The sequence below is a fragment of the Triturus cristatus genome, chromosome 4_2 (assembly GCF_964204655.1).
Source record: "Triturus cristatus chromosome 4_2, aTriCri1.1, whole genome shotgun sequence".
Lineage (NCBI taxonomy): Eukaryota > Metazoa > Chordata > Amphibia > Caudata > Salamandridae > Triturus > Triturus cristatus.
In genome coordinates, this window is record NC_140586.1 from 560,126,816 (window position 1) to 560,153,634 (window position 26,819).

The window sequence follows — 26,819 nt, forward strand, 5'->3', positions numbered from 1 at the left end:
TAAATGTTTGTTTTGAGGACCGACGATGATAGTTGTATTTGATATGTTAATTAAAGCAAATACTGTCGCAGGAGCACGTTAAATTTTTTTTAATCTAAATCATTACACCTAAATTATTGATCCAAGCAATTGCCTTGTTACAAGGTCGTACAACGGGTTAGTTTAGGGACAATTCAGCCTTTCTTCTTTTCTATTATGTTAAAGTAAAATGCCATTAATTGTGGATATTAGTCACATGTGACAAGATTTGAATTTGTGAACTGGCGTTCTGATCACCCGCATTTTTGTGCGTTAACTCTGTGAGCTACCTTACCTTTTTCTGGCATTCTGCCGCAAGAGCAGTTTAATGTTTTTTTTGTTCTCTAAACATTTCCAAAATGTGACTTAGTGTCTCTGCGTAATGCGCTAGATAAATGATGATAACATACCATTTACCTGACTCTATTTCGCTAAGACTAAACTATTAGTCTTTGTGTTTCGGTAGTATAGCCGACTGACATCGTTGTGTGGGAAGAAACTTGTTTCGGTCTTGTTTTGTGGGGACTTGCGCTTATTTTGTGTATTTCAATATACATTGTGCTTGTTTTAAACTTCCGTCCTGGGGATACTGGTCTGGGAGCGCGGGGCGGCTGATGTATATATTGGAGGCCTTAACCGAGACCCCGTTACCGCGTGTTCCTTGTTCTCACGAGGAAGTTGAATAAGGTAAGAGAAAGGATTCAATTGGGTTAAAGAAAAGGGGAATACGAGCTGGCTGAAACCAGAATGAATAAACGGGGGGAGAAGGATAGTGTCCCCGGGCGGGAGAGGAGGAACTAGATCATATGAAGTGGAACAAGGGAGATCAAGGCTGAAGGTGATAGGGAAGAGAACGATACAAGGGGATGAATAATCAAATGGAAGGGATTTGCTAGGTTGCGCATGCAATGGCTCGGGTGCTGATGGGAGAGATGTATAGGAATATGGGTATTAGAGTGGTAGGGTTAAATTGGAGCTATATGAGTGAAATGAAGGATCCTGTCTTCCAAGGTTTGCTTGCTCTGCGGGTGAGTGGTGATGAAGGTGTGTGGCCATCTGAATGGCAAGGAAAGGATATGTAGAAAAAAACAAGGAAGGTATGGTCACAAGATTTACATCGTAGTGCATGGGGAGTCACTAAAGACAGCTTTACATTTTGTAAACATAGTAGTTGTCATAAACTGTGTTCCAGGACTTGTCAGAAGTCAAAAACATTCCTTTGGGCACAGTTAACAAATGAATACTGAGTGATGCCACTTTATTGACAGCAATCCATGCATGTCCTTAGGCTCGTTTTCAGACATAGCCTTTTTGTGGAGTGATGCTTCTCTCAGCTTGTAGCATTGGGGCTTTCTCCAATCTGGAGCCCCAACAACATAAAGACAGTGAAGTATGAGATCCTGCACTTGACTGGCATTCAACCTCTCTGGAGCAGTAATCGAAGACACAAAAGGAAAGGCCGTGTCTAGAAACTTTTGCACCTTAAATAAGGAAACTGTAGCCCCCCCCTCACATTTACCATATGCTAACAATGCAGTGCTCTGGAAAACAAGTAATCAGTAGACCTTTGTTAACAAGGCCCTCACATTTCTAAGAGGAGTCCTTCCCCCTCTATCCTAATATTAGAGCCCAGACTCAACCTTTAAGCCACAGGAATGCAGGCAATACACTTCCACTCAATGGTGAGGCTGCCCTTTCTCCATCATGTGATTCTATTTGTCATCAGGGATGGTAAGCCATATATAAATGCAATTACTATACAAGGAGGATGAGTTACATGGATCAATCAAGGAAGGAGGGTATTAAGGCAGGGTAAAAGGGAAGCATGAGTGTTCAGATTAAGATGGGAAGGTTTATGGAGTGATAAATTGGACATATGTAATGAAAGGAGAAACCGTATTTGAGGAGGTGAGCCTACGTGCTAATTGTCACAAGACAAGACCACTAGGTAAAGTGGTGTCATTGTGATGAGTGTCAGAATTGGCTATGTGACGACAGAGAAATATTTAGTATGTGAACAACTCTCAATAACTACTGCTGCATAACTGTAAATTGTAAATGTATTTATATAGTGCTTACCAAACCTGATGAGGCGTTGAAGAGCTTTTTCGGCGAGTAGCACATTACACTGGAACCCAAGATTAGTAGTTGGGTGAGTACAATTTGTTTTCTTCTTGTATGTTAGCTGTGTTAGGTTTGTGCTCCTTGATTTCATGTGTGTTTAGTAGAGTTTGGAGTAGGGATGGAAAGATAGCAATGAACTTTAAAGGGGTGTTTGGAGTAGAATTATAGGAATGGATTTGAAAAAGCTGAAGTAGTAATTTTTTTGCAAGTAGTCTTGTGTGCTTGTTGGTTTGCATGGCTAAAAATGAGTGGTGAAGTTTGAGAAGGCTGTTTGGGAGTTCATAGTAGTCAGAAAGGTTTGGGTAGAGAGGGAGGGGGGATTTGAAGGCCAGAAAGGAGTTTTTCAAAAGTAGTAACATGAAAATAATTTATACATGCAGATCACAGATGTTTTTTTTTTCATTTAGATCGGCTACTGCTTTTGACACTGAAATCATTTTCTTACTTCCAGTTTGTTAGGCCTGACATCTTTGGTGTGGTTTCCCCAACTTTGTTGCTTTCAGTCCTCCTGTTTTTGCTAACTTTGTTTTTGCAGGCCTTAGGACTCCGCACACTTTACCACTGCTAACCAGTGCTAAAGTGCTTGTTCCCTCTCCCTAAAAATGGCTAACACTGGCTTACATCCAATTGCAAAATTTAATTTACTTGTAAGTCCCTATGTAACTGGTACTGCCTGTACCCAGGGCCTGTAAATGAAATGCTACTAGTGGGCCTGCAGCACTTATTGTGCCTCTCACCTAAGTAGCCTTTCTAACATGTCCCAAGCCTTCTTCCTTTGCAGCCTGTGTGTGCAGTTTTTAAATTTCCATTTCAACCTGGCAAAATAAATCGCTATCATTCAACCAGACCTCCTCCCCCCTTTGGTTGCAGCAGACGATAGTATCTGAACATCCCTAATGCAGTTTAACCCTTTGCAAGCCACACCTAATGCAAGGCGCCACTTACCTCCTACAATAAAGTCATGGAACCTAATGTAAAGCGCTCTGATACCTTCGGGTCTAGCCAACACTATATAAAACTCTTTTTAAAAAAACAAATAAAATTGTATAGAAATCCATTCCAAGTTGCCCACACCACTCTTCTCGCCCATGCTCCCCTCTACTACCTTTTAGCCCAAGCTCCTTAAGCAGCACAGGCTAGGAAAAAGCAGGAAATGATAACCTGAGACAGGCAATGAAACAACTTTTGGGGCGTTTTAGGTTTATCATGAAACTTGAGGTTCATGTGTATCGTCCACATTTATGTAGTGACCTATTCTGGAGGTGTCTAAGGATGTTAGCCCTGAAGAGGCATTTAAAATTGGATAGCAGGGTGACAAGCAATAGCCATGATGAATGCCACATTTGATGTTAGTTGTTCCCGTAACGAATCGGCTCTGTTGGACTTAATGAGAGCAATTCTGTAAGAATGATAAAAGCCATGTTATTGCATGTCCTTTGATACAGAGAGAAATGGGCAATATTTTGATTAGCACCTGACGGTCGATGGTGTCCAAGACAGTTAGGAGGTCCAGTAATATCTCTTGAAAGGGATGCGGCGGTCAGAGGAATTAAGAAATTCTTTCCATGTGGTTGGAAAGGTGGTCTTCTTGCAGTGGTGAGATCTGGAACCTGAATAGAAATGGGGCAGAAGGACATTTGCCTCCAGGTATTATGAAATTGATATCTGACTGTTTAAGCACCTTTGCTAAACAGGTTAACCATAGGTGGACCTGTGTTTTGTAAATATATGGCCAATGGTCGGACTTTTTCAGATCGGGCTTATTCTAGTAAATTAGAAAGCCTGATAAATGAGGCTACTGAAAAGAGAGACCTTGACCAATCTGGTGACTGGTGTTCGAACAGCAATGCCATATTTGTTACTTGGGCATTTCAGATGGAGTAAGTAGAAGAACATTCTTGAATGTGTTCTGGATCTTAACTAATCTTGATTTCAGACACTGGTGCCAACTTGCAGAGTGAGACTGTGCAGGCAGGTATAAGAGTGCAAAGGCTAGACTCTGTGTAGCAGTGATGACGCTGGTCCCTATGGTATCAATGTTGTTGATAAGAATGACAGGTGATTGTCACAGATGGCTAGTGAGGAGGCTGGCATACCCGATGACTAGCGAGGGAACACCATTGCTTTAAAGATGTGGAACAGCTCTTTAGTCTAGTTGGTGGATCGAACACTGATCCCATTCACACGCTGAAAGTATATATACAGTATGCAATGTCAAATACAACAGTAGTCTTCTTTTGTTTTCATTGGTACCTTATTTTCTTAACTTCCTTGGATGGTGTCATTACACACCCCAATCAGTGTACTTTGTTCTTAGCCAACATGTGTTTCGTAGCTTACAGGGATGAACCTGTGACTTCTTCAGGACTAAGAGGATATACAAATGTGTGTTGTTGTACATAAGGAAGTGATAGGTATGTAACGTACACCCTAGTGGATATGTGTCAACAAAATTGATTAACTAAAGCAGCTCATAGTGGGAATCTGTGGAAACCCATGCGTACATTCATCAGATTATTTGTGACCGTATTATACAAAGAAACATTTGGTGGATTAGAGAATATAACTTAAACTCCTTATTAAATTGGGTAGCTACATCCCCTAGTAGAGCTAGTTGCATACGAAGGTTTTAAATGCACTGTCATAAAATCAAATCTATTTAATCCCTTTGCTTGGTGTGTCATTGTGCCCCCATGCTGCCAAGTTTGTGGCCCTAACAGGTATGTATAAACAGTGCTCCCCTGTGTTAAAACTAAATGTGTATCTATGCCAGATTTTATGCCAGTGCATTTAAAACCTTCGTATGCAACTAGCTCTACTAGGGGATGTAGCTACCCAATTCAATAAGGTTTTCAAGTTATGTTCTCTGGAAAAAAATATTTTAAAGATGGATACATTTCTGCATAAAGGGCTTCTGTGGCATGGTTATTATACCCTAAAATCCTACTACAGGATATAAATTGAATATTTTCAGGCAGTATGCCTATAGACATTTGAAATGCTGGATCTTTGAGAGTGCTTCTTCCATATTGTTTGTTCTTGTTTTTATGAGGAGGGGAGGAGTTGGACATTTCAGTCATTCAGGTGACCTGACCTGTGAAGGTTAAGCACTGATCAATGAATTTGACTATTGCATGTGCAATTTATTGATCATGGTCACCTTTTGTTTTCTCTTTGTACAAATGAATTTAAATGAGACTCAACTCACTGGAACGCTGGATACCTGATTAGGTGCGCACTGGTGCATTTTTTGTTACTTTGCTGGATACTGTTTACTAAGATGACTTTGAAGTATCCACTGGTTAACATTGATTCTTTCCTATTTACCCTGGCACTACCTAAATAGCCCCCAGCACAAGCAGGTCATTGTTGTTAACTGGCAGCCCACTTTAAATAGAGGTCTGTTAGTATCACTTTTAACTGCATGGGAAATATTGTACTGCTGTTTTGTGTTTCTCACCTTCTGCCTAATAGTATTCATGACAAGTGGAAAATAAAGCTAATGAGTGACATGTGATTGCCTTGGAATGGGTTGGGTCTTAAAGTTGCTTCTCATTTTAATCTGGACGGGTGATTTACAGATTCAAATAATACTCTTCCATGAATGAAGGTTTTTTCTTATCAAGAATTTGCGGGTCCACAGGCTGTAGGGGTATCTTTTTGAAAAGCATGGTGTGTGCTTATTACGAGTTTGGTTGGAACCTAGGTGACCGTAATGAAATACACCCAAGATTACACATGCTCAACCAGGTCATATTTTATTTACCCCTTTGGCCTACTACCATAGTATACCTTGCAAAGTTTTACTTTCCCTATGTGCCTGTAAGTCCTGTATTCCCTGGACGCAGGCTTTCATCAAACTCTTCTTTAATTGAAGGTTACATTTGCATGTGGACTTTTTAGGTCTCGGCTAGCGAAGGCTGCGCTTGCGCAGTCTCGCTTGCGAGAGATAATGACTTGGAGAAGAGGGGCTTGAACCCGCCCCTCTTCTCCATTGGCTGGCCTCTTGAATGCTGGCCAGCCATTGGAGAAGAGGTTCGTCACTCCGAACAGGCCCCGTCCTTTTCGGATTCGGGGGCGTGTTTTTTGCAACTTTTCTAATTATCTCCTCCAGCCAATGGCAAGAGGAGAGAAAAGAAAAACACGCCCCCGAATCCGCCGCTGCCTTTCTCCGAGGCATTTCTGCTTCGCCTCGGAGAAAGGCAGTGGTGGGCTCGTCCTCTTCCCCCCCCTGCTCTCGGCTCCCTTGGTGCTATCCGGGTCCGTAGAGGCAATACATGCTTACTTAAAATGCTGCCTCTACGAGTTGGGGGGAGGGTGCACACCCTCTTTATTATTAGACGCACCAGTTGTATCTATGGTTCATTGTGCGCCCCCCCGCCACAAATCATTTCTAAAGACACCACTGGGTTTTAGAGTTGGCAGCACATGCCAGCTGGCCTTGTTGTGCGCTCTTTGCCTCGCATGTACTAATTGGCACCTCACAAGCATAACACATGATTATAACAAAGCTGCCCTAGCTCGGGGCCTCTGCAAACACGCAGCAATTACGGCTCCCTCGGTGCTTCCCGTGTCCGGGTCCGCCCCATTTGTCCTGGACTCTTCTTTGTTCCCCACAGCTGTTGACTGCTGCCTCTACGAGTTGGGGGGAGGGGGTTAACACGAGAACAAAACAGGCACTGACAAAATAATGTCTAATTCGCTTTTACACATGGCACCAATAAAAGAGACCACAAGAGGGCACCAGAATGCAGAAAATAGCCTCAAAAAGGTTACTCGTGAAAAGGGAGCGCCCAAAGTCCAAAGCACCATGTTGCTTGGGGCACCGAAAATTCTTCACCTGCTGTGGTAGATGGACCTCATACAGGTAATCCGTGGTTATCCTGATAATCTGTAGGGACCTGGCGTTCTGGGACATACCATGGACTCCTCTCAACTAAATCACTGCTTTAGTTGCCAGACATTCAGACCACCCTTGGTTCAGGATGCATTTTAGAACATTTAGAAAGAGTGTAAGGACATTTTTATTAAAAAAAATAAAGTTGTGAACTGAGCCACAAAGTATTTTGTTCCATTTGTGAAATAACCTTCACCCTTAGTGTGGGTGTTGCCGACTCAAAATCCTCTTGTGTGCTAGTTCTAAAACTTTTCCATTAGCAGCATGCGTAAATTGTGCAGCGTTTAAAAAAAGTGTATTGCGCTCACAGGCGTAAGTGCCTAGCATAATACTTGTTCACAGCTGAGTGTTGTGAGAATTTTTTTATTGGTGCCTGCTCTTGTAAAAATGCGCAAACAGTTGTAGTGAATTTTTCTCCGCTACTAAATAGCAAAAATTGTTGTCAATTTGCCACAATTCAATTACTGAAGTCCGCTGCAAGTTAAAACACCACAAAGACAAGCGAATCATGTTCTCTGTTTTTGAACCTCTACAATCGTTGTAGCAGGCTTTGCTCGCTTGTGCATACAACCTTAAATGACATGGCCTGTTCTAGGTCAGTGCCCGAGCCCTCTTATTTTGCACGTGCCGTTCAGTTGACTTTAAAGTTGCAACCCTCTCTCTGTCCAATTTCTTCTTCTCGCTTCTAATATGTGACTGCCTTACTTGAACGAGGTGGTTAGAGTAAGCTATGGACGTGCGTCATTTTGTAGGCACACGCATACTCTATTATGCTAGCGTTACTACGCATTAAGTGGGTGCCCTTTTTTTTATCTACAAATCTGAGATGGATCGGTACATAAACAAAATAGCAATAGCCCAAAAGTTTTTTCAGGGTGGAAAGGCACAATGTGCAGCCTGCGGTCCTCTGCCTAAAAGTCCATGGGGGACAGGGATGCAACGGGGATAGGGCTGGAGGGGGCAGAAGCAACTTGGGGTGGGCAGGTTGGATGGGTTAAGATGGGTTAAGCAGCACTCAAGTGAGAAGCACAAGAATGAGAAATCAACATAATGTTGAAGCACACATGGGCAGCCACAACACAGGGGGGCTGGGAGAAGGATATTGGTGAGACAGTCAGAGCAACATGGGGCACAGCAGAGAGCAGAAAAGAAGTACATGTGGGAGACAGCTGGAAAACACATACTAATTCAAGGAGAGCTTGACCAAAAAGAAAAATACATTTCGATTAAAAACGAGCAGAGGAAGCATAAATCCGGCCATTAAGAGAGATGGTAAAATGGTCATGATTCAAGGGAGAGACAAACACAATATGGACAAGTTGTGACAAGAAAAGCCATTGAATATTGAATAAGAAGCAAATGAGAGTGACAAAGGCAACCAATAGCAAATAGTTGGCGAGCTGTAAGCCCCTGTGAGCTATTGTTAAACCCACAATTTGGTTTTGTAAACTGACAGCTTTGCTATCTGGAAGGCGCAACCTAACAGAGGCTTCTGAAGCCACCTTGAGGAGTTTGAAAATGTGCAATTGCTTTTTAGGTCTGGGCTCCAAGGCCAATGTCATGAGCAATACCAATAGCTCGAACTTTGACAATGCCGAGACCATTGCATTGTAAATGCTTGTTTAACGCTCTGAAGATCAGGAGTGTTCGATTTAAGCTACCATTTTGAGATTGGAGACAACATGAGTGTTGGAACCTGACATCCTTGTCATGGTTTTCGCCCAACTTTTTGCTTTCAATCCTTCTAATTTTGTTGACTCCGGTTTTTGCTGACCATGGGACTCTGCACACTTTACCAATACTAACCAGCGCTAAAGTGCTTGTGCTCTCTCCTTTAAACATGGTAACGTTTGCTTACACCAAAATGACGCATTTAATTTACTTGTAAGTCCTTGATTAAGGGGTAGTGCATGTACCCAGGGCCTGCAAATTAAATGCTACTAGTTGGTTTGCAGCACTCCTTGTGCCACCTATTTAAGTAGCGTTTTAAAACCTGTTTCAGGCCTGCCATTGCAGCCTGTGGGCAGTTCTAAAATGTCATTTCGACTTGTCGAAATAAACCTTTTCCCAGGCCTAAACCTTCCTTTTTATTACATACAAGCACTCCTAGGTTAGGCCTGACCAGCCCATAGGGCAAGGTGTAGTGTATTTAAAACGCTGGGTATGTACTTTTGACTTCTACATGTCCAGATAGTGAATAACATAGTTTTTCACTACTGAGAGGCCTGCCTCTCCCTTAGGATGCAAAAACAACAGTTGATGGACAGATTGCAAAACTATGTCATACATTCACCCCAGTACAGAGATCTGGGCCTAAATCCATCGTTTTTTTGCTCACCATGCCATTCCAGGTTGAACCCAGCCATATGCAAATCAGTCTTGACCCTGTGCCTCATGGGAACAGTCCAGCCCGAACTGCCAAGCCAGGTCCTCCCTGGACTGGAACCAAGCATCCTAGGACCGGTTTCGGGGTTTAACCCCTCTTCCGCCAGGATAGCTTGATTCCAGTGGCATGGAGAGCACGGGACTCACGTCTGAGCATACCCGTCCCACTCGGGGTGACAAATGCAAAAACAACAGTTGGACAGAATGCAGAACAATGTCATACATTCACCTTAGGATAACATTGGGTTTACTTACTACTTTTAATAAGTGATACCTTTCAATTTGGTTTAGGTAGGAATGTAGAGTTTAGTCTCTAAAGAATTATAATTTCTAAATACTCTTTAATAGTAATGTTGGATTTTAAGTCACAATTCTGAAAATGCCACTTTTAGAAAGTTTTCTTCTCCCATCCATTTGTTGCCTGTATTCTGGGGGGGTTGCATGACTAGGTGAAGCTGGCAGTTCGTCTTTGTGTATTGCTCTCAGCAAGTGAGACAAAGGATGAATAGGGGTTTGCAGGATGGGCCAGCTCTGTCAGGATGAGGGAAAAGAGCTGTCACCTACCACACTTGCACACCAGAAAGACTGTGCCCAGCACATTCACAAGGGTTTCACACTAGTCTATTGTGTCCCTTGACAACCTAGGGCCTGGGCAGGGAGCCAGGATATTCCAGACACCTCTTTTGGGTGAGGGCTCTTGAAGCTTCTTCCTCTTCAAAGGGGGCATGAGGTATAAATAGTGGACCTCTAGACCCAACTTTTCAGTACACTTCTGGACCTGTGGAAGGCTCAGAAAAAGGACTGCTGACCTCCTGATCAGAATCTCATGGGGGGGAAAAAAGGTTCCAACCATCTTGAACCCTGTACCTGAACTCTGCCTGCTGTACCTGAACTCTGCCTGCTGTACCTGAACTCTGCCTGCTGTAACTCCTAAGCAGCGCCCCTCCAGTCTGATGCAAGTCTGGATCGCAGCCCTCACAGGACCCCAGAATATCTGCTGCACAACGCAATCTCGACGCCCACCAAGCATCGCTCCTTCGGACCGCCTTAGTGCAATTCTCCACAACCAGTATTCAAGGTACATTCCTCAGCTGGGCTATCTTGGTCTCTATATTGTATTGTAATATCATCATTTATATAGTACTTCCTCCCTCTGACGAGGCGTTTAAGTGCTTTTTTTCTGCGAGTAACGCGCTACTCGCGAACCCACAGAGGTTATCGATGAACTAGTATAGTGAAATTTGAAATTAATTTTAGCGGTGTATATGTTAGTCTGTTATTTGGATTGAGATGGATAGTGGAGGGGTTAGAAGAGGGAAAGGTTTGCATTTATATAGCGCTTGCTACCCGTTATGAGGTGTTGAAGCGCTTTTCGGCGAGTAGTACGCTACTCGGGAACCAAAAGGATTAGTGGTGAATAAGTCTAGGAAATACAAAATTATTTGCAGTGGACGTTAGTCTGTTATTTAGGTTGTAAATGGGTAGTGGATGGTTTAAAGGGTTTAAATTTACATAGCGCCTGCTACCCCTGATGAGGTACTGGGGTATGAAATTAATTTGAGGAGTGTGATGCAGTGTTGGCACTTTGTAGAAGAACCAAAGGCACTGACTGAAATTCAGCAATGTCCATTTAAGCATGTGGCTTGTTGTATAAGGGATACAATGGCACCCAACTAGCTTACTTCACATATGCAGTCAGGCTTCCCTGACTTCCATATGCTGCACCATAACTTCACGTCAATGGCTGGTTATTCAGACTTCCATAACTTGTCTGGCTCCCCATTCCAGCCATCATCTTGTGCTGTGGAACTCGAGCTGTCGAGTTCTCAGCCCATGCACTCTCCGTGGCCTCCACAACACTAGTGAGTAGACCTAAACACTGCAGATGCACATCTGCTCACGCAGGCACGCCCGCACCTGAGATACAGTGCACCCTGCCCCAAGGCCTACCAGAGGGCCAGTCCTCCTACACCCCAGGCAGCGCTAGTTTGCATGGCACACAGGCAGTATGCCACATTGATGTTGTTTTGTCTGCACCAGGGCATGCATGCTGCAGCGGAAGTCTGCATGGCCTTGGTGATGGGTGCCTAGGGGACTCTCCTCAGCCCCAATGCCCAGGCACAATCCACTATTTGCGACTCTGGCCTGGATTTGTCCCTAAACACTCTTTAATTTTGCTGTTAAATGCCCCATCTGTGTCTGTTACACACACTCGTTTTGTGGATATGTATACTCAAATCATACCTGATTTGCTTGAAGCAGCTAGGCCTTGTTTATAGTTGACATGGCAGCACTATGACTGCTGTCCCTGGCAACAGTGTAAATGTAGGCACCAAGCCATGAAGCAAATGACACGTATGATGTTCTAACCGGTATATTCCAGCCCTCATCTCCTTGCATGATGCTAAAAGCACACACGCACGGTGCAGCAGGAGACGGGTCATAACCTGTGTTTGGTACCTGGCCCAGGCTCCATTGCGGTCGGCTTGAACTTCTGACTCTGTTCTGGTCCGGCGCGAGCAGTTCTCCACTGTTGGTACTTTGTGCTTTTAAGCACTATTTTTACATACATTTTTAAAACTGTTTATCTCCTGTTCTACTAATTTCATTTTCATCATTTTGGTGTCAAATAATTACTTACATTTTACTTTATTTTTCTAAACTGTTGTTGGATTTTTCTTGAGTGGCTTCACTTTATTACTGTTTGTGTACTGCATAAATACTTTACACACTGCTTCTGTGTCAAGCTATCCGATGGTTAAGCATAGGTTAATTTGGGCTTTGCTTGTGTTTCACCCTGACAAGAATTGTGGTTGCTGCTTAAGCCTGGTTCCACCCCTCTAAACCAGTGACCCAATTTATTACAGTAGGCATACCAAAAACGTTTTTTTATCTTGTTAAATAATGGATGAGGTTGCCCAACTATATAGAGTAGATGGAGCATGTTTAAATTGCGATAGGCCTACCATGTCCATTTTCCAAAAAAGTGTAAAAATACAATTTGAAAATGTATAATTGAGCTCAGACTACTGACTTGAATATACATCATGGCCAGTTTGAGCTTCAAGAGTGTACCTTTCACTCTTGAAATACCTTATCTGGTGTGCTCATAGCTGTTAATTTCATTAATGAGGCATCCCCAGACCTAGTGATGCTCAAAGTACGGTCTGGGAGCAGCATGCGGTCCACCTGACCTTTGCATGCGGTCCCTTGCTGAACCATTGTACTGGGCTGCATTTTACTTGAGCGAAAACTAAAATTCAGTAATATGTTTAACTGGGAAGCGTTTATTTCTAAGCTAACTGAAGTAAAAGCGAAGAAGCAAATAAAGTATGCTGCAGCACGTAACTTTAGAAACACATTAATTTTTAAGACATCTTGCTACAAACGTTCAAAAATATGAAAATGCACTTCAAAATCCAACATGCAGAAGTGTTTCACCTGAATACATCAGATTGTGTGAGTGCATCGAGAAGTATTTTCTTTAAAGGTGATAGTTTTAAAAAAGGAACAAAGAAGCATTCATGCCTAATCTCCTCCTCCCCCCCCCCCCCCTTACGACAATGCCAATATTGAACTTCAAGACAAGTAAGTTGTCATGTTCAACCCTCTGCTGGGTGGCCTGGGTTATTATTATACATAGACAAGATTATAGTTTGTTAAATCAAACAGTTTTTCATGTGATGATGAAGAAAAATGAGGCAATGTGAAATAAAACAATTGCCAGGGTTCACACAATTTGGCCAAGTAGGGAAACTGGGATTAATTCTAGGTTTTTTGGTTTCGATGTGTGCAATTCTATTCTATTTCAATCAAAAATGAACTTGATACTTTTTTACTCTTGACTCTGCCATGGTTGTGCGAACAAATAGATAGGCCTATCCTAAGGTGTGGTAGAGGTATAGCGATTCAAACATAGCAAAACACAGTATTGTCAAATCTATGACTCTTCTAGAGATTAGGGGATTAATTTAGAAGGCAGTGTGGAACGAAAACCTCAAAATAGCTCCATGACTCACTGACTACACCATGTACATGCTTTGCTTCCCCCACACCAGCCTTGCCTCTTCTCACCCCCCCATTCCCTGCATCCCCGTCCCCTCTAGCAGAGCCCCACTCTCACCCTGATGGCATCAATGTTGCCCTCAGGCACACCGGAGACCATATTTTGTGGCCCCTGGCAAAATGTTTGTGAGTACCCATGCCCTAGACCCTTATCTCTATTGCCACGTACATAACATAACGTGTATTTTAAAGCGCCCGTTCACCCAAGGGTATCTAGGTGCTGAATAACAGATTTTTATTGTTACCCAACTCAATGGTACTCTTTTTATCGACCACAGAAGATTGAGTAGACTCGCAGGGATTTGAACCCGTAACCATGAGGTGGAACACAGTCTCCTACAGTGGTCACATTAGTCCACTAAACCACCAGACCTGGCCACATTCTTTTTATCTGTAATCTTCACAAAGAGTTCTCCATGACTCATCTGCACTGTTTACAAACTCTTGTTCAAACTCTTCACCTGTAGTCATATTGATACATCCTTGTCTGAGCCTTAACCTGACCCATTTGCATAACATCTTCTAACCCCCGTTCTCTTCCTGTGTAGCATGCTTCCTGCCTTGTCTGTTTGCTTTGAACTGGTACATTGAGGCACTGTTCTGCATATTCCTCATACCCGTTCTGCAGTGCCCTGTACAGATATACCTTTGCAATGGCCCAATCAATCAATCAGGTGTTTAAGCGCGACTACTCGCCCGTAAGGGTCTCAAGGTGCTGCGGGGGGGGGGAGGTTTAGCAGGCTCCAGTCCATCAAGGGGGGGGGGTCCTGTCCAAGAGTCAGGTTTTGAGGTTTCTTGTGAAGATTGGAAGTGATGTCTGTCTGAGGTGGAGCGGCAGGGCATTCCAGGCTCGGGCTGCGAGCAAGGAGAAGAAGCGGCCTCTTGATCTGGTCTTTCTGGTGCGGGGGACCACAGCGTAGGAGAGCTGGGCAGATCGTAGGGTCCAGCCCCGGTTATGCACTTGCTCTCAGTCTGTAAAACCACATCTGCAAGGACCTGTTGTGCACTGCATCATCCAGATGGCTAGGTAATATCCAATGTTTTGCCCTCTGCAGTGTTTTTTGTACAACCCTTCTTATGCATTATTCCTTCTAGACTCTTCTGAACTGCTCATCCAGACTCCATTAGACAAGAACTTAAAACACCTACTCTGTACTGCCCCTTGAGTTGCCCTCTGCAAAGTCCCTTCCATACTCCTCTGAAATAGTAAAATATAAAATAATGTTATTATATTGTCTAAATACAGACTACCCCATACAGCGGGACACTTGCACTCAGATCATCTTCCATATTCCATGGTGTACACCTTACCCTCTCCTCAGCACTGTCTTTCAGTGCCCCCCTCTTCCAAGACACTCTCTGCATCCTGCTTGAAAGACCATTCCAACCCATTGTAAATTTCAGCCCAGGCTCTTCTGTAGAGCCTCTATGTGCAGATCATACAGTGCTCCTTTTCATTTAATTCAGCACTTGAAGTACCTTTTCCATCTAGACCCCACTAGTTTTGCATACCCCAAACCATCTCTGTAAATCATCCTCCATACCTTGTTCACTCACATCTAGGACCCCTCTTGGAAACCTCACCCTACACTCTTGAGCCCCATCTCACAACCACATAAAAATTCAAGTAGGCAAGCCTGGTCGGACCCTTCAGGACTGTTCTTGTACAGACTTTTTACTCCAGATAACCGTAGCTCCAGGTACTCCTTTAAGACACCTCTATAGCAGCATCTTGATGCAGACTCTCCCGTCCAGAATCTCTTCTCTTGGAATGCTGTTCCGAGAGGCCTTTTACAGGTCTACTCAACACCATGGTATAAAGCTTCCCCCAGGCTCGTCTAATCTGAGCCATGTGAGGCCATTTGTTCCAGTCCGGTGCTAGCAGATAACCACAGTTGGCGCTTTGTGCGTTTAAGGACTGTTTTTACCTAAATCTTTAAGATTGTATATCTCCCGTACTGCTAAATACATTTTGGTGCCAAAAAGATTATTACATTTTACTTTATTTTTCTAAAATGTTGTAGGATTTTTAGGTCTCGACCTTGCTATCGCGTAAGCGATCGCAGAGCGAGACTATAGAGAGCAGGTTTGAAGAGTGCTCCCAAAAAGCGGATTGCATGGCTAGCACGCGCACAATCATGCGCATGCCGCCATGCAATCCGCCTTTTGGGAGCACTTCAAAGGGTCCGCTCCCCCGCCCCCAAGCGCCTGCGCGCCACGCTCCGCCGGGCTTGGTTTTTTTTTTTTTTTTCATTTGCAGCGCCGTCCACACGCTTGTAATGGCCGCTCTGAGAGCCTCTCCTGCTTCAGCCCCCCCAGCCTCAAACTGTGAAATTCTGCTCCATCATCAACTCACCCTATCTCTCAAAGCTGGTTTCCCCACACAGCCGTTTCTGGACTTTTAAGTTTGCCCTAACCTTCGAAGCCAGGTTTGTCACAATCTCTTCCTTGTTTAGCTCGTGATGGTTTAGGCTGCTGTCTGTCGAGCCCCAAGTTTCTAACCCCTGACATCCACTTTTCTTTAATTTGCTCGTTTTCTTACTCTTGAGAAAACGCCCACTTCCCTTTGTCACCTTGGCTTGCCATACAGAGCGCAAGATATTATCTTGCTAAATCCTCTTCCCTTTCCCCTTCCGTTATCAGGACCCCCACCCCTCTCAATATTCTCACTGATCTGTGTTTGTCCCGAGCACTCATGGTTAAGAGTTAGTTAAAAAGGATCACTGAAAGTCTTACGCCCACTTGCTCTGTTCTGATGGCTATTTCAAAGTCGTGTGCGATTTATTTTTAAGGCCAACCCCCTCACTTCCTCCAAGGGGCCCGCTAAAATGTGTTCGCTGCTCTGGCGGGAGCATTTGCTGGTGTCAGAATAGACTACTGGAGCCTTTAAGCATGTGAACAGGCAGCCAAATTACTTTCGCTTTAAGGGGCCTTTAATGTCCACTGACTCATCTTGTTCCGGTGTTCAGGAGGGAGTAATTTCAGCTCCAACCGAAAAATTCCTTGGCATTAGTCAATAGTCGGACTGGTATGAGACATAGGGTTACTGGGCTTTAAAATATGCACATGACAAATCTTTCCTCGGAGCATGGAGACTTCCCACGGGTATACCACGCTCCTCACACCAACTGATGAGGATGCCTCATCCTTGCTGTAAGGCTTTTCTTGTTTACAGTTGCAGACCTAAATACTGGAGTTTAAATATCGACGATATGGCTCTCCCTCTAACTTTGCTTACCTCCAGATGTAGCGCCTCCGGGCGACCCTGCGCTGGAATTCATCTCCCCAGGCTGTGGGGTGGGGGAGGGGCAGGGGCTGAAGCTAAAACGATAAATCTGCCGCATACTGCCATGGCTTGTAACTCCTTCGGCCTAATCTAGCTGGCACCTCGTGATACTGTTTGTGCACAATCCCGCCACCCCACTGGCTGCCCCTTCCTGCTGGTGGGAAATTGTGTTTTGCTGCTCGTTACTCTGTGCCTGCGCTCGTCACACGCCCACGTGGCCGGATTTTATGCTTGACGGGGAAGTTAAATAAAAATATGTTGCTTTTAGGGCACAGCTCATTATAGCCCGATGTAAGTAATTCTTGGTACGAATTCCGGCATGGGAACCTGAGGGTGCACGTTACTGTTCTCTATAGGTTCAGTATCTATAGTATCATGAATCAAGATGGTGTCTTAACATCCATCAGAGAGAGCAGTTCAACCACCTGTGCCGCTGCTCTCTCCTCCCCCGCCAAGAGCTAAAGTCCATCTGTCTAGCATGGTGTTTACAGCCCTACTCTCTCTCCCCTCTGTGCGCCCCTCTCTCCCCTCTGTGTGCCCCTCTTTCACTCACCACTGTGTGCCCCTCCCTTTCACTCACCACTGTGTGCCCCTCCCTTTCACTCACCACTGTGCGCCCCTCCCTTTCACTCACATCTGTGCGCCCCTCCCTTTCACTCACATCTGTGCGCCCCTCCCTTTCACTCACCTCTGTGCGCCCCTCCCTTTCACTCACCTCTGTGCGCCCCTCCCTTTCACTCACCACTGTGCGCCCCTCCCTTTCACTCACCACTGTGCGCCCCTCCCTTTCACTCACCACTGTGCGCCCCTCCCTTTCACTCACCACTGTGCGCCCCTCCCTTTCACTCACCACTGTGCGCCCCTCCCTTTCACTCACCACTGTGCGCCCCTCCCTTTCACTCACCACTGTGCGCCCCTCCCTTTCACTCACCACTGTGCGCCCCTCCCTTTCACTCACCACTGTGCGCCCCTCCCTTTCACTCACCACTGTGCGCCCCTCCCTTTCACTCACCACTGTGCGCCCCTCCCTTTCACTCACCACTGTGCGCCCCTCCCTTTCACTCACCACTGTGCGCCCCTCCCTTTCACTCACCACTGTGCGCCCCTCTTTCACTCACCACTGTGCGCCCCTCTTTCACTCACCACTGTGCGCCCCTCTTTCACTCACCACTGTGCGCCCCTCTTTCACTCACCACTGTGCGCCCCTCTTTCACTCACCACTGTGCGCCCCTCTCTTTCACTCACCACTGTGCGCCCCTCTCTTTCACTCACCACTGTGCGCCCCTCTCTCTCACCACTGTGCGCCCCTCTCTCACTCACCACTGTGCGCCCCTCTCTCACTCACCACTGTGCGCCCCTCTTTCACTCACCACTGTGCGCCCCTCCCTTTCACTCACCACTGTGCGCCCCTCCCTTTCACTCACCACTGTGCGCTCCTCCCTTTCGCTCACCACTGTGCGCTCCTCCCTTTCGCTCACCACTGTGCGCTCCTCCCTTTCACTCACCACTGTGCGCTCCTCCCTTTCACTCACCACTGTGCGCTCCTCCCTTTCACTCACCACTGTGCGCTCCTCCCTTTCACTCACCACTGTGCGCTCCTCCCTTTCACTCACCACTGTGCGCTCCTCCCTTTCACTCACCACTGTGCCTTTCACTCACCACTGTGCGCCCCTCTTTCACTCACCACTGTGCGCCCCTCTTTCACTCACCACTGTGCGCCCCTCTTTCACTCACCACTGTGCGCCCCTCTTTCACTCACCACTGTGCGCCCCTCTTTCACTCACCACTGTGCGCCCCTCTTTCACTCACCACTGTGCGCCCCTCTCTTTCACTCACCACTGTGCGCCCCTCTCTTTCACTCACCACTGTGCGCCCCTCTCTTTCACTCATCATTATGCTGCTATAAAAACTATTTTTGCTGAGACGCTCCCTCTTGGTTTCTAATGGTATTACCCACAGCAGCTGCACCTACACACGGCTCAACAGATTAATAAAGTCTTTAAACTGTCACTTAACCTTTAAATATTTTCAGATCCATTACTTAAGCAGTGCTTTGTGTAATTACAAATTCACTCTACTGTGAAATCATCACCTTCCTCACCATTATTGGGCCAAACTCATTAACTCCTCTGTTTCACTAGGTGATGTTTTTACTGCCTAAATGAACCAGCGCCCATCAAAACAAGCATTTACAATGCAATAGGTCTCACATTTGCGAGAGTTTAAGCTATTAGTATTGTAAATGACAATGCCTTTTATTTATGGTTTAAAAACCAAAACATAAATAAAAGGCATTGTCATTTACAGTGCCAATAGCTCAAACTCGCCTAAATGCGAGACCTATTGCATTGCAAATGCTTGTTCTTGTGTTGTGGTTTCACTTTATTACTGTTTGCGTGCTGCATAAATACTTTACACATTGCCTCCAAGTTAATCCTGACTGCTTTTGTGCCCAGCTATTAAATGGTTAAGCATAGGTCTTTTAGCATACACCATCCAGATTGTACTAGGGTGCCCAAAGTGAACCCTCTGCGTGGCCCTCCCAGACCCACTTTGCCCCAGTTGCTCATTTTCTGCAGCTCCTGTATTCAGATCTCCTTTTCATGATAACACCCTCCCCACTTCAGTGTCTTCACTCGGTCCCTCTACAAATCTACATCCAGAACATCTTCAGCATTGACCCATGGCGATCCAACACGCCTAACCCATTGATACTCGCTTTTCAAATCCATATTCAAACCCTTATGAACAGTCCGTCTCCCGACCCCCACCAGGAAACGGCGTTCCCAGGGCTTGTATCCAAACCTCCACTGCACTGTGTAACTTCAAACGCCACTACCCGCCCCCCCACCATTTATGAATTTTCCCCATCCAGAGTGCACTAAACCGACCTACGCGGAACGACCTCTAAAGCCCCACTGCCACAATGTCGTAATACAGATGTATCCTCTTCCCATGGTAGTCTGTTTTGCGCCCTTTCCACATCACCCCCTGCCCCATATTTCATACCCATATACAAAGAATGACCTAAAAATAAAAGAGCCTACAGGATAGTCACGATGTTATTACATAGAATAGAAAGAATCTTCTAAGTTGGGCAGCATCACTCCCTTCTTTCTATGCTGGGGGGGGAAGCAATATGGCAGCGCACTGCGGTTTGCATTACAACACAGACAAGTTTTCACTTCCCGCGCTATGATTGACAAGCCAATAATGCGGGACCAACGCGAGGGTGGACGTGGCGCGGGTCACGTGATACACACGAAATCTCTCTTCGGGGAAGCAGCGAGCAGCTATTGTTCGTTTCGGTGGCTTCAGCTTTTGCATCTCCCAGATGAATAACGGGTGCCCCAGTCTAACTAGTGACTTACTGCTCAACTTTAGGTCCAGAGTAAAGTAAAAATAATACAAATTACTTTTCATGTAATGTTTTCGGTGTACCCTTCTTTACTCCCTTCTTTACTCTTGGCCCTTCTCGGAATATTAAGATTTATTATTTTGTTTTTTACTTTAGTAAAATGTCTTGCACGTTTTTGCTTTTTTGTAGGTCTTTTAGTTTTTTACACGGACATATGTTTAATAATAGTGTCCGCATCTTTTTTTGTTGCGCAAATCCACCGACTCGTAACGATGTCGCATTAAGCTGAATGTAAATACTCTCCCCAACGCATTGGACCGTTGTTAACTTGTTGTATGTGGTCACAGTTTGAAGATTTTCATTCTGTGGTACAGCACCGTCCCGCTGATCGCCCGTCGGCGCTTCCAAAACGAAACGAAGAACTTCCGTGTTTAAACAAAGAACAGTTGTTAATCAATTCAGCCAAAGCCATCGGCAACAACACCAGGGTATTGGAGTGAAAAATGCCCAAAGGGAAAACAGTATGCAAGCTGCGTTGTATTCACTGTCCAACATTTATGAAATGCGTTTGTTGTTGCCAGCATTTTCCCTCCATTTCTATCGTTTTTGTTGTATCGCACATCTGATGATATAACTGCCCGTTTCATGCGTCTCCCGCCTTATAACCATGCCTCCCTGTCTACGCATTGTGGGGTGCAGTGGTTGACACCCCCTTACACTGGCTCTCATTGCTTGCATTGAACTTGCTGTGGAGTTTTCTAGGGCTTCTCCTGCACGATTTCGTACTTTACAATTAGGACTTATTGAAGGATCGTACTCCTTTCAAACCGTTTGACAGCCGCTTCTCATGTCCTTTGCCTTTTACATTGAAGAGATGTAAATGAGACAAATGCTTCATGCTCATTTAAAATTGATCCGTGCCCCGCGCTGTGAGTTGTTGGAAATTTCTCAAAGGCAACTCGGCACCTTTTTTGTAGTGGTTAGGTGTGAGCACCAAGCTGCTCCTCCTTGATAAGACCCGAAATGCATCTGGTGTTCTTGTGCTTCTGTCCTGTGCAGACAGGATGTGGCTTGGCAGTTAAGTACAGACAGGTCTTCTAGTTAGATCAAGATTGTTTTGCATATGGCCGCCCACTTTTGAATTCCTTCTACGGAACTAAAATGACGAAATGGCTTGCCACAAAGAGGAATATCACGGTAAAGGGTTTCCATCCATCACCTGCCCTATGTTGAGTAAACCTGTAGAGACACTATTGGAAATTGTTGTCCATCCATCAATCAAAAGCTTTATTCGGCTAAAATGATAGCCATAAAGTGCTTGCTAACAACAATAATTATTAAGAATTTAAATCCAAGTAAAAAAAAATGTGTAAGCATATAAGCACAATTAAAACGTTTTTTCACTGGCTGTTTTGCCCTTGTTAAAATAATCGCCTAAATAATCAAACATCAGTAATTTATTACTCCATGTATGTATCACTTCCTGTGGTTATTGAGCAGTTTATCAAATTAATAATCTCCTAGCACACCTCAAGGCTCCCTAGTTGCTGTAAAATAAAAAAAACATTTTTGTGATTTTTCATACATGTACTACGTAATATTGGGATTTTAAAAACCCGTTTCCGATGGGTAGTGTAAAGCGTGCAAAATAAAATACACTTCAGTGTGCTCTGTCTGGATCGGTCATCACATGGACACATGGGAAGGGTTGTAAACCATGACCTTTCAATGGCAAATGGCAGCATGTAACGAATAAGATTAAGGCGCAGCCTTGTGAGGAGAAATCTATGCCATTCATTTGAAATGAGTGATCAATAAGCCTCCCGAGCCGGACTTACAAATTGTATTCCAAAGAGGCTTGCAGGATTGCCTTGCATATGATTCCTCCTTGCGCGCATTGTGGCACCAATTGAGAAATTGACCTTTTTCCGAAACCATAGTAAGATGCAAAGTATTCTCTGGATTTGTATACAGCTCAACGATTTTACACCCCCCGCCCCCTCATATCACTGAAGGTTTGCTTAACAAATGCCATCTAGGGAATGTTCGATACACTTCAAGGCGAGACAATACAATATTACAGTCCTAGTAAAGTGGGCATCCTGGTTTCTCCACACTCTTAGCCATGGCAGTGGGGGTTGCAGTTTGATGCAATCCTCCACAAGCCTAAACCAGCCTCTGCATGGCAAGAAATGGTCGATGAGGATTGTGGTAGAGCCTTAAGTCTACGTAAACATTTGTTTCCGACCTTTTGTGTGTGGATAACATCTATATACCCACACTCTCCGGCTCCATATGTACCGACGGTGAAGAATTCGCTCTTAAAGATTTGAACTATCTCCTTCACTGGCTTATTTACGCCCCACCCTTTTATCAAAGTGAAAAAAAGAATCGACGACCTCTGAAATTGGAATGGCCTTTATTTTTAGTCAAAATTTCAAATTACTTACTATAGCCATAGGTATTCACAAGTAAGTGAAATTTTGGACTGGCTACCTCCTCTCCAGATAAGGTAGGGGAATTTCTTGGATTTAGAATACTTGGGCCACTTTTCATTAGAAATGATTTAGAGAGGTTTGTTTTCAGCCCAGGGTCAGTCATAAACGTGCAAAAAGCATACCAGTTGGCGGTTCTAGCTAATAACTCTGCATCGTCGGCCTATAATAATAATGGGACAGAGCTGGAGCCTATCTTCGGCAGGTCTTTCCCCATTGAACACAATTTTTCCCCCCAATATATTTATGTAAATTAAAAAGAGAAAGGGGGCCATGAGACAACCTGCTATACCTCAGCAGTTGAATATATGTTGGGAGATGATTTACCCCAATGCTGTATCGTAAACTTGCTGAGGTATGCCAGTGTAACTGACGGATCAAATCTATGAATGGTTTGTCTATCCCCATGCTCTCAATTCTATCCCAGAGTTCTGATGGATACATCTGCCAGTGGATTCCTCACCTTGTGAATATCCCCTGCGCCAGCATTCCGCAGAACTTTTTTCCCCAGCTCTCTACGCCGACGTGGACGACGTCATAATGCATAGGGCGATAGCAGTTAGGAAGGCCTTTGTCCCTCTTCTTGAAAATTGGTGCTACTGTTGCCTCCTGCCATGTTGGAACTAGTGGGCCTACAAGTAGCAGCTCTCGGAACATTTTGTAATTATAGGGACCCTGAATGAAGAAATGCTTTACGTAAACCATGGGGATTCCACCCGGGACAAGCGCTTTACCTGAATGTCTATTTTAAATTGTCAGGACCACATTGTTTATTTCAATTGATTTGCTCAACGGGATAGGCACCTTCTGATCATAGACCATTTCATCCATGGTCACTTGATCCTGATCCTGATTATTGGGGTAAAAAAATCTTGGTGAAATGCATGACCCATACACTGAATGGGAATACTGTGTCTGTCTGTGGTCTATTGTAATTTGAGAAGAAAGGATAATTTACTACTCTCCACAAGGCAGTACTATCCTTCATCTTTCCTGCAATTTCTAGGTCTTTCCGGCCTTTATTCCTACCTTTCTTTCTGCTACTCATGACACACTGGAATCGAGCTATCCTGGCTGAAGAGGGGTGAAACCCCGAAACCGGTCCTAGGATGCTTGTTTCCAGTCCAGGGAGGACCTGGCTTGGTAGTTCGGGCTGGACTGTTCCCATGAGGCACAGGGTCAAGACTGATTTGCATATGGCTGGGTTTAAACTGGAATGGCATGGTGAGCAAAAAAAACGATGGATTTAGGCCCAGATCTCTCTACTGGGGTGAATGTATGACATTGTTCTGCATTCTGTCCATCAACTGTTGTTTTTGCATTTCTTTCTGCTACTGCCACTTTGTAAGCTTTTCTTGCTGAAGTTACTTTATTCTTATCGTGTGGGTATTCCCCTAAAGCTGACATAAGACATTTATGGGCATAGGAACAAGCATGATTGAACCAGCTAGGTATAATTAGGCGAGGACCTTTGTGCGTTGTTGGTGTTGAAATGTAGGCACAGAGGGAGTTGTATATTTGGAAAAAAAATATGTTGAACTCCCTCTTGCTGAAAACTCGTTCTGATTGCTTGCTGATCGTTCCTCGCATAATCCCCCAAAAATTAGTCCTTACCCACCATATCCCATTTAATTTGCACACCCATGTTCTATGAATATTCAATTACCTTATTTAAGATCTGTACTTTCTTATTGCTAAGATCGATTTTAGGATGCAAAGTAAGCGGATTATGATTGCTAGTACAACTTGCCAATACCTCATCCTCCTTTTAAATGGGAACCAAATCAGATGAAAGTATTATAAAATCAATAACACTACAGTTTCCATCACCATTAAATATCAGGAGTGAGATGGTAATAATGGTTTATAGTCTTGCACAAATACCACATTTTTAGACAAAATTATCCAATTTAATTCAACCCTGTAGGTGGTGTGCCTAAAATCTGATTTACAGGATAATGCAAATGATCACATGTCATTGTAGTTATGGGATTATAGGTACGAATGTTAAACCCCCTTGCCCCCCCTCTTGTTTATTTTTTTTCTTTCCTGTTTTGTCTCCAAATTTTGGACCATGGGGTGGTGGTGTGTGCAGATTTAGATTCCGTATATAGGTTTCCCGATTTATACCCTTATACAGGTACAATTCACATTGCCCTTATTTGGACATAGAAATCTGGCCCTTATTTAGACATTGTCCGTATAAACCAAATACAGGCATGGCCACCTACATCCGTCCATCCACGTCACAACGAATTCTTGGAAAAGCAGACCCTTAAGCCTTTAGGAATTTCCCTCCGCTTGAATATTGATTTCTCCAAGAACTCATGAAGTATGCATGAACATCTATTCCTTAGGGGTTCATTCATGACGTTCCTCTGCCCGACTTTTACGTCAATACTGGCATTCCTAGACACCTTCAAGGTATAAATATACCAGCACTTCCCCAGGCAAATTGCGGTTCCCGGAGGATTCGATCCAACCCAGACTACGCGGTTCGCCACGGCAAGTTCGGAAGGAGATCGAGTTCCAGCCTGATGCACTAACCTGACGCTGCCATCCTCCTCGCAGAGAATCCAGCTCCAGTGCTCTCTGACTTCCCTTGCGGGGGGTAAGACTATTGAGTCCAGAAAAGAGATTCCAACCTCTCTCATTCTAAGGTATGGAGCTGACTAGAACTTGGAGAAACTTTTGGGACTAGAACTTGGAGAAACTTTTGGGAACACTTGGCTAAACTAAAATATGGCTAGCTATACTTTAGAAATGGCACTGTCACCCGGCAGGTAGGACAAGAAGGGAAGGAGCCAACACAGCAGCTGAATTTTACGTGGTGGGTTTATTAAAGCAGTAGTAGACCAGTGAAACAGTTCCTTTAGCTCTGTTCTGGGACTATTTCGTCTCTTGGGTCCCCTCCTCCTTGTTCCCCGACTTCAGCGTCCTTCCCTTTGGTAGGTCTCACGGGTGGCAGCCGATGCGGAAAGAAACAAACAAAAGAGAACAGGGCTTTAGGCGGACGTTCTGCGTCTCTATTATATGATTGGGAAAGGGAGTGCGGGAAGTACAGACACCACCATGGACCGCCACCAAGTGTGAGAGCCTAATCGTTGTCCCCCAAGGCCAATTACCCCTAAGTGGTCGGGCTCCTCAACCCCCTCCGTCTGCACAGCCCGTCGGCACTTCACCCGCTTCCCCCCTTGAAGGAGAACAGCCCCCGGATTCTCTTGCATACCTCTGGTAGCCACACTTCTCCAGAAGTGTGGCTGGGCGATGCGCGGTGTACTCGGCCTCCTGGCCCTTCCTCTGTGGCTTCCGTGCTGCTCCTGGGTTCGGTCCCGCCGTCCTTGTTGGGTTCCTGGCGTTTGCTTCCACTCTCCTTCGCTGGGTCCGGCTTTCGCGCTGGCGTCTTCCGGGTCGTCCTTCAATGACGAGGAGGACACTGATAGGTCGACAAAGGCTGATGTCACAGGGGCGAACTCCGCCTCCCCCGAGTCCGTGTCTTCGTTAAAGGGCCAGTCCCTAGTCTGCAATAAAGATAGAGAGTCACTGTCCCTGTTATGTTCCTGAACCCCGTCGACCCTGTCACAGGCACCTACTTCAAACCTCGTACTGCACTTAGGTTAGGTACACTGGGGTAGAACAATTTAGAAGCATCAGATGAGTATCACATTTTAGCTTATTAATCAAAATACATTACATAAATAACATATGTCATAGCTACAAAACATGTTATTGCAGTATTATTTTATCTTACTGCTAACCTCGTACGTATTGTACTTCGCAGTCTGTCTTACGATTGTAGCAATTCATATCTCTTGCGTGAGAAATAAGACTGTTCAATAAACCCTTTTATTGAAACGCCTGTCTCTCTTATTTCTGTGCAACTCTGTAGAAACGAAGCATGCACGATTTACTGAGTGAAACTGTTATCTATTGTTTCCACAATTCTGAGACTGTTCCGATTCTAAAAGGAAACAAAGTTGTCATGTTTATGCCGTTGTCAGACTAATCCCTTCTTGTATATTCGAGAAGTTTCTAGTGGCCTCTGAGTTAGCTGGCACACACAAGTAATTACGTTTAATAATCTCGATCGAGACATACTGACCGTAGTTCTATGTCGAATCTATAGTGTATATTATTCCAATGTGCAGAGCCGATCAGAGATATAGGAACTACACCAAATGGCGCCCAACG

The 26,819-nt window shown here is 44.7% G+C and overlaps 1 protein-coding gene across 2 annotated transcripts in view; it reads left to right on the plus strand.

Annotated features, from left to right (window-relative positions):
- Positions 1 to 567: 567 nt before the first annotated feature.
- The window catches only part of MTF2 (metal response element binding transcription factor 2), a 404,555-nt gene continuing 378,303 nt past the window's right edge, over positions 568 to 26,819 (plus strand). Inside the window, exons 1-2 of one of the 2 annotated variants that reach the window (XM_085602198.1) lie at positions 568 to 705; positions 2,091 to 2,170. The gene's annotated coding sequence lies outside the window, so the exon portion shown is untranslated. The remainder of the gene's footprint in view (positions 706 to 2,090; positions 2,171 to 26,819) is intronic. The other variant, XM_085602199.1, reaches the window with a different exon arrangement.